Consider the following 12,268-nt stretch of genomic DNA (forward strand, 5'->3'; position numbering starts at 1 on the left):
AATAATAATAATTTATTATTATCTAGCACAAAGTCACTCTAATGCTTTATTTGACCTGAAAGTCACTCAGTTTCTTCTCGTTGTAAAAACTAAAATAACATTTTGACCATGTTCGGTTCAACCAGAGGACCATGGGGACCAGAGCTCCAGGGAAAGATGGACCTGCTTTTAATTTGACTTTTAATTCTCAGGAAAGAAAACTGAATAATTCTAATAACTCACCTGAACTTTCTCTGGTATGAACTCATCAGTTTTTATTTATTTTTGCTCCTGCTTGAGTATTTCTCTCTCCTTCTCTCACTCACTGAAGGTTCTTTCAGACACAACGGCGACGACGCCACCACTGACCTCTGAAACACGTTATTTTCCAACAGTTTGCGTCGCGACACGACGGCTTTCCACTGCGTCGAGCTCAGCCCGACTTAGGGGCGCTGCTCGCTGTGATACGTGGCGAACCATATAGGCCTTTGGCTTTTAGTAAATTCTAATGGTTTTCATTGTTTTCAAACATTTTCTAGACCAAACGATTAATCAATTAATCGATAAAGTAATCCTCAGATGATTCGATAATGAAAATAATCGTTAGTTGCAGCTTCGAACAGAATCTCTTATTTTTTATGCTGAAAAACAAATTAAATTTCAGGTGGAATGTGACTTGAACATGTCCGTTTGAGGAACTAAACATCATCTTAAATTCATGATTAAGGGGTTTTTAAAGCAACATGTTTAAGACACGTCCTGTCTTTCTTTGGCGACTAACTGGACTAAGATTTAAGGAACAGCGTGTTCAGATCAGGTTTGTGTGTGATGATGAAAATCTGTTTACTTTAGTTCTTTAGCAGCAGGAGGTTAGAAATACTTCAGGAACCACTGACACTATTTGACTCTTTATTTGACTCTTATCTGAACAATCCTCTCCTGTATATATATATAATGTATGATCCCTCTGTATATACATATCTACCCTCCTATATTCATCCTATAAATATTCACTTAGTCCCATATGCATATAGTTCTATGTACATAATCTCTCTGTGTATAGATATAACTTCACCTGTATACATCATCTATTGTTTATAATACTCTTATACAATATCCCATCAGTATGCAACTTATAGCTATTATTCATCAGAATATAACATATCGATCACTTGCACTTTAATTACAATCTGTATATATGTATATGTACATACACCAATATATCCTCATTTGTATTTATTGTCTTAACATCACTTTACTAGTTTGCACTCTGGTTAGATGCAAAACTGCATTTCGTTGTACTTGTACTATGTGCAATGACAATAACGTTGAATCTAATCTAGTTATCTGAGGGACTGAATAAACTCCTGTCGCCTTAAATTCTTACGTAAATGTATCAGAAGATTGTGAGCGTGGCGGCAATAAGGGACGCAAACTAAAACAACTGTGCAGTTGAGCGTTGACATTAACACATGAAGCAAAACCTGCCCCTCAGGTTACTAAAACATCTAAAGATCTCCAAAAAGAAAAATGACCACAATGCTTCTCTGCAGGGCGACTGTCAGTCTGAACTGCAGGTCTCTGCAGGTCATAAATACACGACCAGATGAACCTCCCAGTGGCTCCTGGGGGCAAAGATGAGCTGCTGGGCCCCTGTGAAAGCCTCGTTCACCCCCAACCTCTCTGAGCAGTGTGTGGCCCCCAGACCGGATAACAACACAGTAGTGGAGGAAGAATTAAGATCATTTATTAAACCTCTTTTCAGAAACACGGTTCAGCTGAGCTGTGTGTTAAAACTCTGCCTTTAAAAACATCATTAAATGCTGTGCTGGTCTTTTTTCTGAATAGTTTCTAAAAGACGAGGCCTTAACGCGACTAAAACAACACTCCATCATATTGAATGTACATACTTGACTTTGGATTCCTTTTAGTTATCTTATTTACATTGTTATTGATCTTATTTGTTATTATCTACTTGATCATATTTCATTATTATAATAAAACTACTCCATTTGGAGTCAAAATTATACAATTTAGTTTGGTCTTGCCTCCTCTCTCTCTGATATAGTCCCTGAGTTCTTGGTCAATCCAGGAGGATGATCCAACTTCAATTCTACTCTTCCTTGCGGTAAACCGTCAACATCAAGATTGACTAAGTCTCGTCAAACATCAGCCAAATCTCTCTAATTCTGATTTGAGTCGTAAAATGTCGTCTCAGCCTAAAGACTATTTTGACCAATCGCTCTTATAAAGATCTTGGACAGAGTTTCTGGGCACTTCTCAGTACATGAAGGTTTTCCGCTGCCATCAGGGTGTCGTCATTGACGATTCTGGTCTGGTATGAGCTAGAAATCAACATTAAAGTTGAACTGAACACTAAATGAACTCTCGTTCCGTCCGTGTGTTCAGGAATGGAGTCGGCTGGTGTCCACGAGATGACCTACAACAGCATCATGAAGTGCGACGTGGACATCCGTAAGGACCTGTACGCCAACACCGTGCTATCCGGTGGCACCACCATGTTCCCCGGCATCGCTGACCGCATGCAGAAGGAGATCTCCGCCCTTGCCCCACCCACCATGAAAATCAAGGTAGTTATTTTTTCACTCCGATTAATGGATGACTTCAATCATTTTTTTTTAGGAGAGGGTGCTGTAGACAAACCTTTTAGTCCTTCAGCCTGCAGGTCTAACTTCAAGGTGTTGTCTCCTGACTTGGTCCATCCATTCATCCATTATCTGTAACATGGGCGGGGCTGGAGCCGATCCCAGCTGGCTTTAGGCGAAGGCGCAGTACACCCTGGACAGGTCAGTAAAAGTACTAATTGTGAATTGTTGTACTATTACATCATATTACTGGACTATTATTATTACTCATGCATTGTTGTGTAAACAGCATAGTTGTAGTAGTTGAGGTGGAGCTACTGTTTGTTAACTACTGTGTACACTGTTGGGCGGTTCTATCTGGAACAAAGACTCTTGTTTTATGAGCTCGTCACATGTTGTTGTTTGGAAGGTAACTAACGCTGCCAACTAAAGAGAGTGAAAAGATACAATATTTCCCTGAATATGTAGCAGAGAATAAAAGTACAAGTGACTCAAAGTTCTGCCCTCTACTGGACTCTATTGGTAAAACTCTCCTCCAATCACGAGCAGCATTCGCCCGCTGAAAATATGCATAATCGTAGCCGACCAATCAGGACATGCCTGCCGGAACACATGTGCATCAAAACATCCGTAATCAAATCCGGTCATTAGCATGCAACAGGCTCTTACTTTATGTTTTTAATAAATAGTGAGTCAGGAGCAGCCGGGATGTTTCTCTCAAACGTCAGTCGTCTCCAGAGGTGGAAGAAGTACTCAGATACTTGTACTTAAAGGTCCCATATCGTGCTCATTTTCAGGTTGTATTTTGTGTTTCTACTAGAACATGTTTACATGCTGTTGTGTTAAAAAAACAAACTTTCATTTTCCTCGTACTGTCTGCCTGAATATACCTGTATTTACACTCCATTTTAATGCATTTCAACGGAATTGCAACAGAATTGCTTTTTTTGCGTTGGTTGTATCTAGTGAAGCCCGTCTGTTCAACAGTGTTGATCGCGGTCGGGAGGCTGAGGCAGGAAAAGCCAACACTAGGATCAGCATTGATTCATGGAGAGACCTTGGTCTGGTCAGCTAACATTACTGCCAAGCAGCTGAGATATAGAGTGATATTGTGCTTTTAGCTGACGTGTGTCTCCTCACTGTGTTGAGCGATGCTCCTTCATGTCTATGTAGAGCGAGCACAAGCACCAGCAACAGGACGCTGACTTTAGTTGACTTAACGGACACAGGTGAAGCTGTTAACAACACATTTCTGATTCTTACTAACACTCCCTTTAAGTGCAGTACTTGAGTCTCAGATATTTATTATCAAAAGCTCAAAATGTAAAGAAACTCTTGTACACTTTTCTACTTATATGAAGAGTACTTTTTAACTTTTTCCAAAAGTTCCACATTGCAGAGCTTTGTCTTCGGTACGTGTAGATTACAGTCATGTAAGCGACTGAAATCCCAATTTATTGCTCCCTATAAAGAGTTGTTTAGAAACGGTGAGGAAGCACTGGAGAATGTAAATCATGTAAATCTATCAGAGTTTGTCCGTCAGGTTCTTGGTCCTGCCAGTTGAGATGTTATCTGATGTTAAACCTTGAAACCAGGACCTCCGGGTGGGCCGTTTGTTTTGGTTTCAAGCTGCAAGTAAATCCTGTGAATCCGGACCGTCGACGTGAGTTTACAAGAGTTTGACTCATTACAATATTCATTCTCCTCTGTTGTCTCCTCTTCATTGGTTGATTATTCATCATTTGACACACTGAAGTTTGGCTTGTTTGGGATCTTCTGGAAACTTTGGAGTTTCCACTAGAAGTTGTGAGTTAAAGGACCCACGTGGGCCAGAGTGGTTTAGGCCCATCAGCTGCTTCGGCCGGACCTCATCCAAAACCGTTGTTCCTGGTGGACTTTAAACCAACCGCCGGTGCTGAGGTGAACCAAATACCGCTGGGCGCAGCAGACGCCTCCATTTGTCCGTGAAGTGGTGCAGCAATATTAGCTTCAAATGTAAAGTAGGAATCAGTCCGAGCAGAGCTAACAAAACGTAAACTAGCCGTTAGTCCGTCATCTTGGTTATTGTTTCTGGTGCACGCTAATTACATAAAACAACAATGGGCACAAATTTAGGCGAGGACGCCATCGTGTCCCAAACGCTCCGTTTTACACGTCCACACTGATACAAAGTAATTTGAGTTTTTAAAAACCTGCACCTTAGAAGTCGTTTTCAAAAATATCCGTTTATTGCGTGTGGACGAGAGGCCAAAACGTAGAGGGAAACATCCGTTTATAAAAATATCTGTGTATGTGTAGACGGGGCCTTAATAACACGAGACGTATTTGAACATATTGAACATGTGTAGCGAGCGGTTCTTGACTTTCAAAAGTTGGCGTCCAGCTCAGGTCCATCGTTGTTCAATGTCATTTCCTGTCATCTCTCTACAATTTTATCTCCAATAAATGTTACACTTCAGAAGTGGTGTAACTTAAGTACGGAAGTTACATGACAAATAAATCAACGTTGACTTCTGGTTTCACGCGGGACATTAACATCGGTCTCCTGGGTGAAAGAGTTCGCCGCTCTTTATACTTCCCAGTTCACAAGTATGTGGATTACATACGACTTCATTTTGTGCCGACCATCAAGAAAAAAAATTGAAATTCGTGTTCATACACACGAATCAATACATTCAATTTCGTGACTGTTTCACAAACTACTGACTGTCTGAACTGAGCAGTTACAGTAGCTGGTGTCTGAGGGGATGTGGATACAGTGCAGGTTTCCTGTAAATAGACAACAATTAACCAAATGCTTTACATTCCACGGCGACACAACATCAGTCACCTCTCTGCTGAGACCGGTTTACAGCTGAAATCTGAGGCCGCGTTCACACTGAGCAATCTGACATCTGTCTGCTTCTTTTTAAAAACGGTTCTCAGATTAGAGCTTAATTAAAGCAAACTTCCTAACTACTTAGTCTTAGCCTAACTACTTAGGTTTTGTCACGGAAGTTACGTGACAAAAACTACTTAGTTAGCTTTAGGAAAAGATCGCGGTTTGGGTTTAATTAACTCCGGAAGTGGTGTAACTTAAGTACGGAAGTTACGTGAAAAATAAATCAACGTTGACTTCTGGTGAAAGTCTGGTGTTTTTTGACCGACCCATCCACGCCGACCTCCTCCCTAGTGGCGTTCGCCGCTCTTTATACTTCGTGGTTCACGATTACGTGGATTACATACCAATTTCATGTTGACCATCACATCTACATCTATGTACATGAATCAATACATTCAATTTTGTGACTATTTCACAAACTGCTGTGTGACTGAACTGGATCTATCCATCTCTCTTTACTTCATCATTTATTTTCTCTCTGTTGCCTCAAACTTTCTCGGTTTGTTGGTGCTTGTTTTACCTCCCTACCAAGCTGCCGTCTATTTAGATTATTAGATTATCCACCTTCTTCTCTCCTGTTGTCATGTGTTCTTCTTCTTCTTGTCTCATCCTAAACTCATCCTCTTTTACTGCTCAAATAACTACCTATTACCTAACAATAATTATCCATTTGGTTTAATTGAATGATCTATTTTTACAGTGAGGTAGTGTCACTCTGCTCTTTTATAATGTAACACAGTCGACTGCTTCACAATAGTTTTGCATGCCTTTACATTGCAGAGGTGTTCCAGTTATTGTGTCCACACCCTGAAACCTGCAGAGACATGTCAGTACGTTCATTTACAGACACTCGAATGCTCCTCTGTCACTGAATTACGCCTGCGAAGCAACAACAATGTTCTTTTTAAATCTTTTTTCCTTTTATGACTTCTAACTTGTCCAAGCGCTGGAGTAGCGCAGGATTTCAGGGAGTTACCTGAGTGGCCACGCCCCCTACTGTACGTACCAGCGTCTTCTTCTTCTTCTTCCCATCTTTGTCCTTGTAAGGACTTAACTGCTGCTGAAAAATCCAGCAAATGACACACCTGCTGCTGCGGAGGAGGGAAGTTAGAGCCACTAAAGTGAACTTTATGAACTTTACAGATTATACTTTTATACAACTTTTACCTGAAGGATGCCGCTACCAGAGACGTATATATATAGCAAATATTAAGGACGTTTTCAGTATCTTTAAACTATATAAAAGTATATGAGATTAAAATACAGCTAAGGAATAATTTAACGCTCTGGAGGAAAGCCGTTCTTCACAGTGAATATTTCAACTTTTTTGCTCGTACAAGACTTAAAATCTGAGTTTTGCTCGTAAATGAGTATTTTGCACACAGACATAGTGCAGCTGTTTTCCTTATATGGACCTATAACTGCAGCTGAAACTGCACCACATGACACTACGACACGCCTTCTGCACAGGAATCCTGCTGCACTTCAGGTTCACACACAACTTATCGAGCGTAGCGTTAGTTCAGGCAGGCCATGAAGTCAAGCGCTGCTCATGTGACAGCTGTCGGCTGATGGCGGCCGATCTTAGGCCGGCCAATCAGCTGACGCATCATCTGACAGATCAGCTGATTCCTTTCTAGGCTTTCATTGGCAAATTTCATACAGGGCGCCTTATTTAAGCTCCTTCAACCTGGCCACCTGTGCTGCTTCTTCTACAAAGCCGCTCGCAACCCACCTCCACCCCAACACCTCCTTTAATAATGTGTGTAACTAAACCAGTATCATTCTGTGTTATTGATGCGGGCTCTGTTCTGCACCCGGGGGGGTCTTTGCTGCTGCTCTCCCTGCCTTTGGCTTTCCATGTGTGCGCATGGAAGGACAGGGAGGAGTGCTCTCCTTGTCTCACGCTACCACATGGGCTCGTGGATCCACGTATGCGCGTGGATGGGCAGGGAGATCCCAGAGCAGAGCCGTACCGCCAAAATATAAATGTATATATTACTGCATGTAAATAAAGTTCTTTGACTAAAGTGGTCCTGACTGAAATACTTTTATTTCCACATTTACCTGAAGGAGTCGGATACAAGAGGTTTTGCAGGTTCTGGTTTTACCTGCAAAATGATACACAGAGCATGTTTCTTTTAAACATATATTTATGGATTTGATACATTTAACACATTGTACATACAACACAAATGAACCTTCGCCCAAATTGAATATATGCCAGTGTATAAAATAATAATATAAAAATTATTATTATTATAAAAAATATTATTATAAAAAAATCTTAATTGAAAGTTAATAACTAAACATGAAGTTAAAAGGATATATATTAACCATGAAAATATAATGAAGTAAATAAATAAATTAATATAAATTAATAAACAAATAAATAAGTAAATATAGATAAAGAAAATGAAACAATAAAAAATAAAATAAACAAATAAATAAATATAAATAAATAAATATAAATACATAAATATAAATACATAAATAAACAAAATAAATAAAAATAAATAAATAGAATAAATACATTTGAACAAATTCCCCAAAACATTTCCCAGATGTCATAAACCTCCAAAGCTTTCTTCAAGTACTGTAATTTTTTAGATACTTTATAGTATCTATTACTATTTTCTGCTACTTTCTAATAGTTACTTTTCATATTAAACACAAAATAAAACCTATCATATATGTATTTTTATAGAGATTACTTCATCTTGAGCTAAACAATAATATCATGTCTATATTAATATAACCAATTCCTCATAATAAGTACTTTTGATACTGAACTCATCTTGCATTTTTTAACTTTTACTTGAGTACTTCTTCCACCGCTGGAGATACACAACGCCCAAATCCTGACATGTTAAAGAGCTGGGTGGAGATTTGGGGATTTGGGGGCACTAAAAAGTGTACAGTATTTAAAGTACCTGAAAGTAAAGAAAAAATACTGCCATTCAGTCATTCTTCGCAATAAAAATGATGCCGTTTGTAACGTCGTGGTGGTCCTGCTGCAGATTACTGAAGCGCAGGATGCTCTGAACCAGCGTGCCGGTTTTGCCTCGGCACGCTGACCTGTGATCATCGCCCCGGAGCCAGGCAGCGCCGACATTGTGCACATTCTCCGGCTGGTTCAGGCCTGCAGGGAGCCGGGGGAGTGTCAGTCAGTCAGTCTGCCAAACCCAAACACACACTCACTCTGATACTGATTAACATGCAACTACACAACAAAGACCAAAAAAGGTGTGAACGCAGAGGTGAGGAACTTCCTGGCCGGATGGGAATCCTCCGTCTGTGAAACTCAAACTGCTTTTTTTCTAAAACGTGCAGAGACTTGAAACCTGCAGCAGAGAACACAATCCATCTCAGTCTGCCTTTAACCCTCTGAGACCCACAATAGACCAGATCTAGGGGGTGTTTAGGGGGCGATAGCAGGTCAACAGTAGATGTCACATAGAAGTGGTGTACATCATCTGAAGGCTGGAACCTGAAGATTAATTTGAGATGCAGCTCAACACTGTGTGACAAGTTGTTCTAGTGTATCAGGGTTTATAACATGATGATAGAAGTATATGATGGTCATCCTCATTCTCTATTATGTCTCATAAGTAGACACCATTTGTTACACAGATTTGGTGCTAAATTTTACCATTTTTTACCACTGGAGAATTAATAAAAATGATCAATAATCCCTCAAAATACCACATTAAGACACCAAGACCTTGAGGAACACCATAGAAAAAGACATGCTGTGATTTGGGATCAAAAACGTTTTGACATTTGGAGATTTCTGCATTTTTCGGTGATTGGATGGCGAGCACTTGTGCTGTGTAAACTGCTCAGAAACCCCCTTATTGATCAATGTAGCTAGGAAAGCCATCCATCCTCTGAATGCTCTAGGTCTCTAGTTTGATCCATCCATCCTCTGAATGCTCTAGGTCTCTAGTCTGATCCATCCATCCTCTGAATGCTCTAGGTCTCTAGTTTGATCCATCCATCCTCTGAATGCTCTAGGTCTCTAGTCTGATCCATCCATCCTCTGAATGCTCTAGGTCTCTAGTTTGATCCATCCATCCTCTGAATGCTCTAGGTCTCTAGTCTGATCCATCCATCCTCTGAATGCTCTAGGTCTCTAGTTTGATCCATCCATCCTCTGAATGCTCTAGGTCTCTAGTCTGATCCATCCATCCTCTGAATGCTCTAGGTCTCTAGTTTGTGGCTGTAAAGTTTCATGAGGCTGTGATTAACTCGTGGGTACCCATAGAACCTATTAACATTCACATATCTGGAGGTCGGAGGTCAAGGGGACCCCTTTGAAAATGGCCATGCCAGTTTTTCCTTGCCAAAATTTAGCCCAACTTTGGAGCGTTATTCATGACAAGCTAGCTTGACATGGTTTGGTCTCAGGGGGTTAATCTTTGTCAGAGGAGAATCAGTCTGAGGGTGAATGACGGCTTGTTGACTGACAGGTCTCAGGCCTCTACAGGCTGATTTACATGGCAATTAGCTGAAATGAATGGCTGCATAGAAGGAACTCATTCAGAAATGTAAAACCTGTGTTTGTATAATGTTCTGCAGTAAGACTCAGTGTCCCTAAAACGACAGCTTTTTAGTTTTCCTCAGTCGTTTTGGCTTAGAAACACTCTGAATATTCTCTAAACTGTGAGTGAAATTGTCACAGCTGTTTCATTGGATGTCTGCAAAAGGTAGTAAAACACTTCATTCATGCTTCAGAGCCAGCTATTGTGTCTGTGTAATGGGTGCCGAGGGCGCCACCTTCCACCTTCTACTACTTATTATTAGTCAAATGAAATGCTAACAACAAAATAAATAGCTACTATAATTAATAAAAGGCACTGCTCTACTTTAGCCTACCATCAATAGGCCTACTTTTATGGAGGACAGAACCTACCAAAATTTCAAAAATTAAAATAAAAAAAATAAATGCAAAAATAAATAATTTAATTTAAAAAATTTATAAAAATATATACATAAATAAATAAAAGGGTATATTTAACAAAAGAGTCAATAAATAAGGGAATTAATACAAATATATTTAAATAAAGAAGCAAATTAAAACAGAAATATCAATTAATTAATGGCTACATTTATTTTTAATATTATTTTGCTACATTTAATGACATATTTATTTATTTATCAAGTCATTGATTTATTTGTTGATTGATTTATTTTTTATTTTAGCAGTTTCCATACTCCATATACTTTATCCTTCCCCACTGGGTTTTGTTTACGTGGCACGGGCGCGAATAGAAAATACTAATTAAGCAAAAAACTAAATATAGGCAACTAAACAAGAAAATAATGAAACTAAACAAATAACTAGCAAAAGAAAATACTTTGAAAAATCCAATTTAAATAAAGTAAACATCTCAAATAACAAATCAAACAATACTACTTATTATTAGAAAAACTAAATACTAACAACAAATAAATAGCTCCTACAATTAATAAAAGTCACTGATCTACTTTTACCTACCATTAACTAGGCTTATTTTTATGGAGGACAGAACCTGCCTAAATGTAAAATGCAAAATGCATAAATAAATAAATACATTTATTTTAAAATTAATAAAAATGAATACATAAATAAATAAAATGGAAAATTAAACAGAAGAGTAAATAAATAAGGGAATTAACACAAAGATAAATAAATAAATAAAGAAGCAAATTAAAACAGGAATATCAATTTATGTCACATTTTATCAATTAATTAATGACTATATTTATTATTTATATTATTTTTGCTACATTTAATGACTTATTTATTTATTATTATTTTGGCAGGTTCCGTCTTCCATATGATTTATCCTTTCAGTAATGTAGTACAGGCTGTATCAACTGTTTTTCTTTTAATAATAATGCTTTCTTTATTGAACACATTCTCACTAACGGAGTTACAAACAGATACATAGACAAGTGAAAAAGACAAGACAAAACTGAAATAATTCCATATACATTTAATAATACCAGAGGTTATGTTATATACATCATATTTTTATTCATTTAATAATTAAAAGTCTTAATGGCTTTTTCTGTTCTTGACATTGTGTATGATGGTGCTATATTGTTTGAGGTCATTAATAAAATGCAGGAAAGTTGGCTTATTGATTCCTGACACAGTTTTTCATATGAATATGAAATTTCCGAAAACATAATAAATAATTGTGTGATAGACAGCATTTTATTTTTAATTTTATCCTGACTAAAATATATCATTACATCAAACATATTTATTTCAACATAAATGGGACATACTCTCTTTATCAAGTCCTCAGAAATCACACTAATAATCAATATCCAGCTTGAATCTTTCATCACATTAGTATGTTCTGCTCCTCTGCCTGCCCGCACTCAGCTGCGGGGCAGGTGACGGACCTGTGACGTCACCTGCCCTCACTCAGCCGCGGGGCAGGAGACGGACCTGTGACGTCACCTGCCCTCACTCAGCCGCGGGGCAGGAGACGGACCTGTGACGTCACCTGCCCTCACTCAGCCGCGGGGCAGGAGACGGACTTGTGACGTCACCTGCCCGCACTGAGCCGCGGGGCAGGCGACGGACCTGTGACGTCACCTGCCCTCACTCAGCCGCGGGGCAGGCGACGGACCTGTGACGTCACCTGCCCTCACTCAGCCGCGGGGCAGGCGACGGACCTGTGACGTCACCTGCCCTCACTCAGCCGCGGGGCAGGAGACGGACTTGTGACGTCACCTGCCCGCACTGAGCCGCGGGGCAGGCGACGGACCTGTGACGTCACCTGCCCTCACTCAGCCGCGGGGC

The sequence above is a fragment of the Sebastes fasciatus genome, chromosome 6 (genome assembly GCF_043250625.1).
Source record: "Sebastes fasciatus isolate fSebFas1 chromosome 6, fSebFas1.pri, whole genome shotgun sequence".
Classification (NCBI taxonomy): domain Eukaryota; kingdom Metazoa; phylum Chordata; class Actinopteri; order Perciformes; family Sebastidae; genus Sebastes; species Sebastes fasciatus.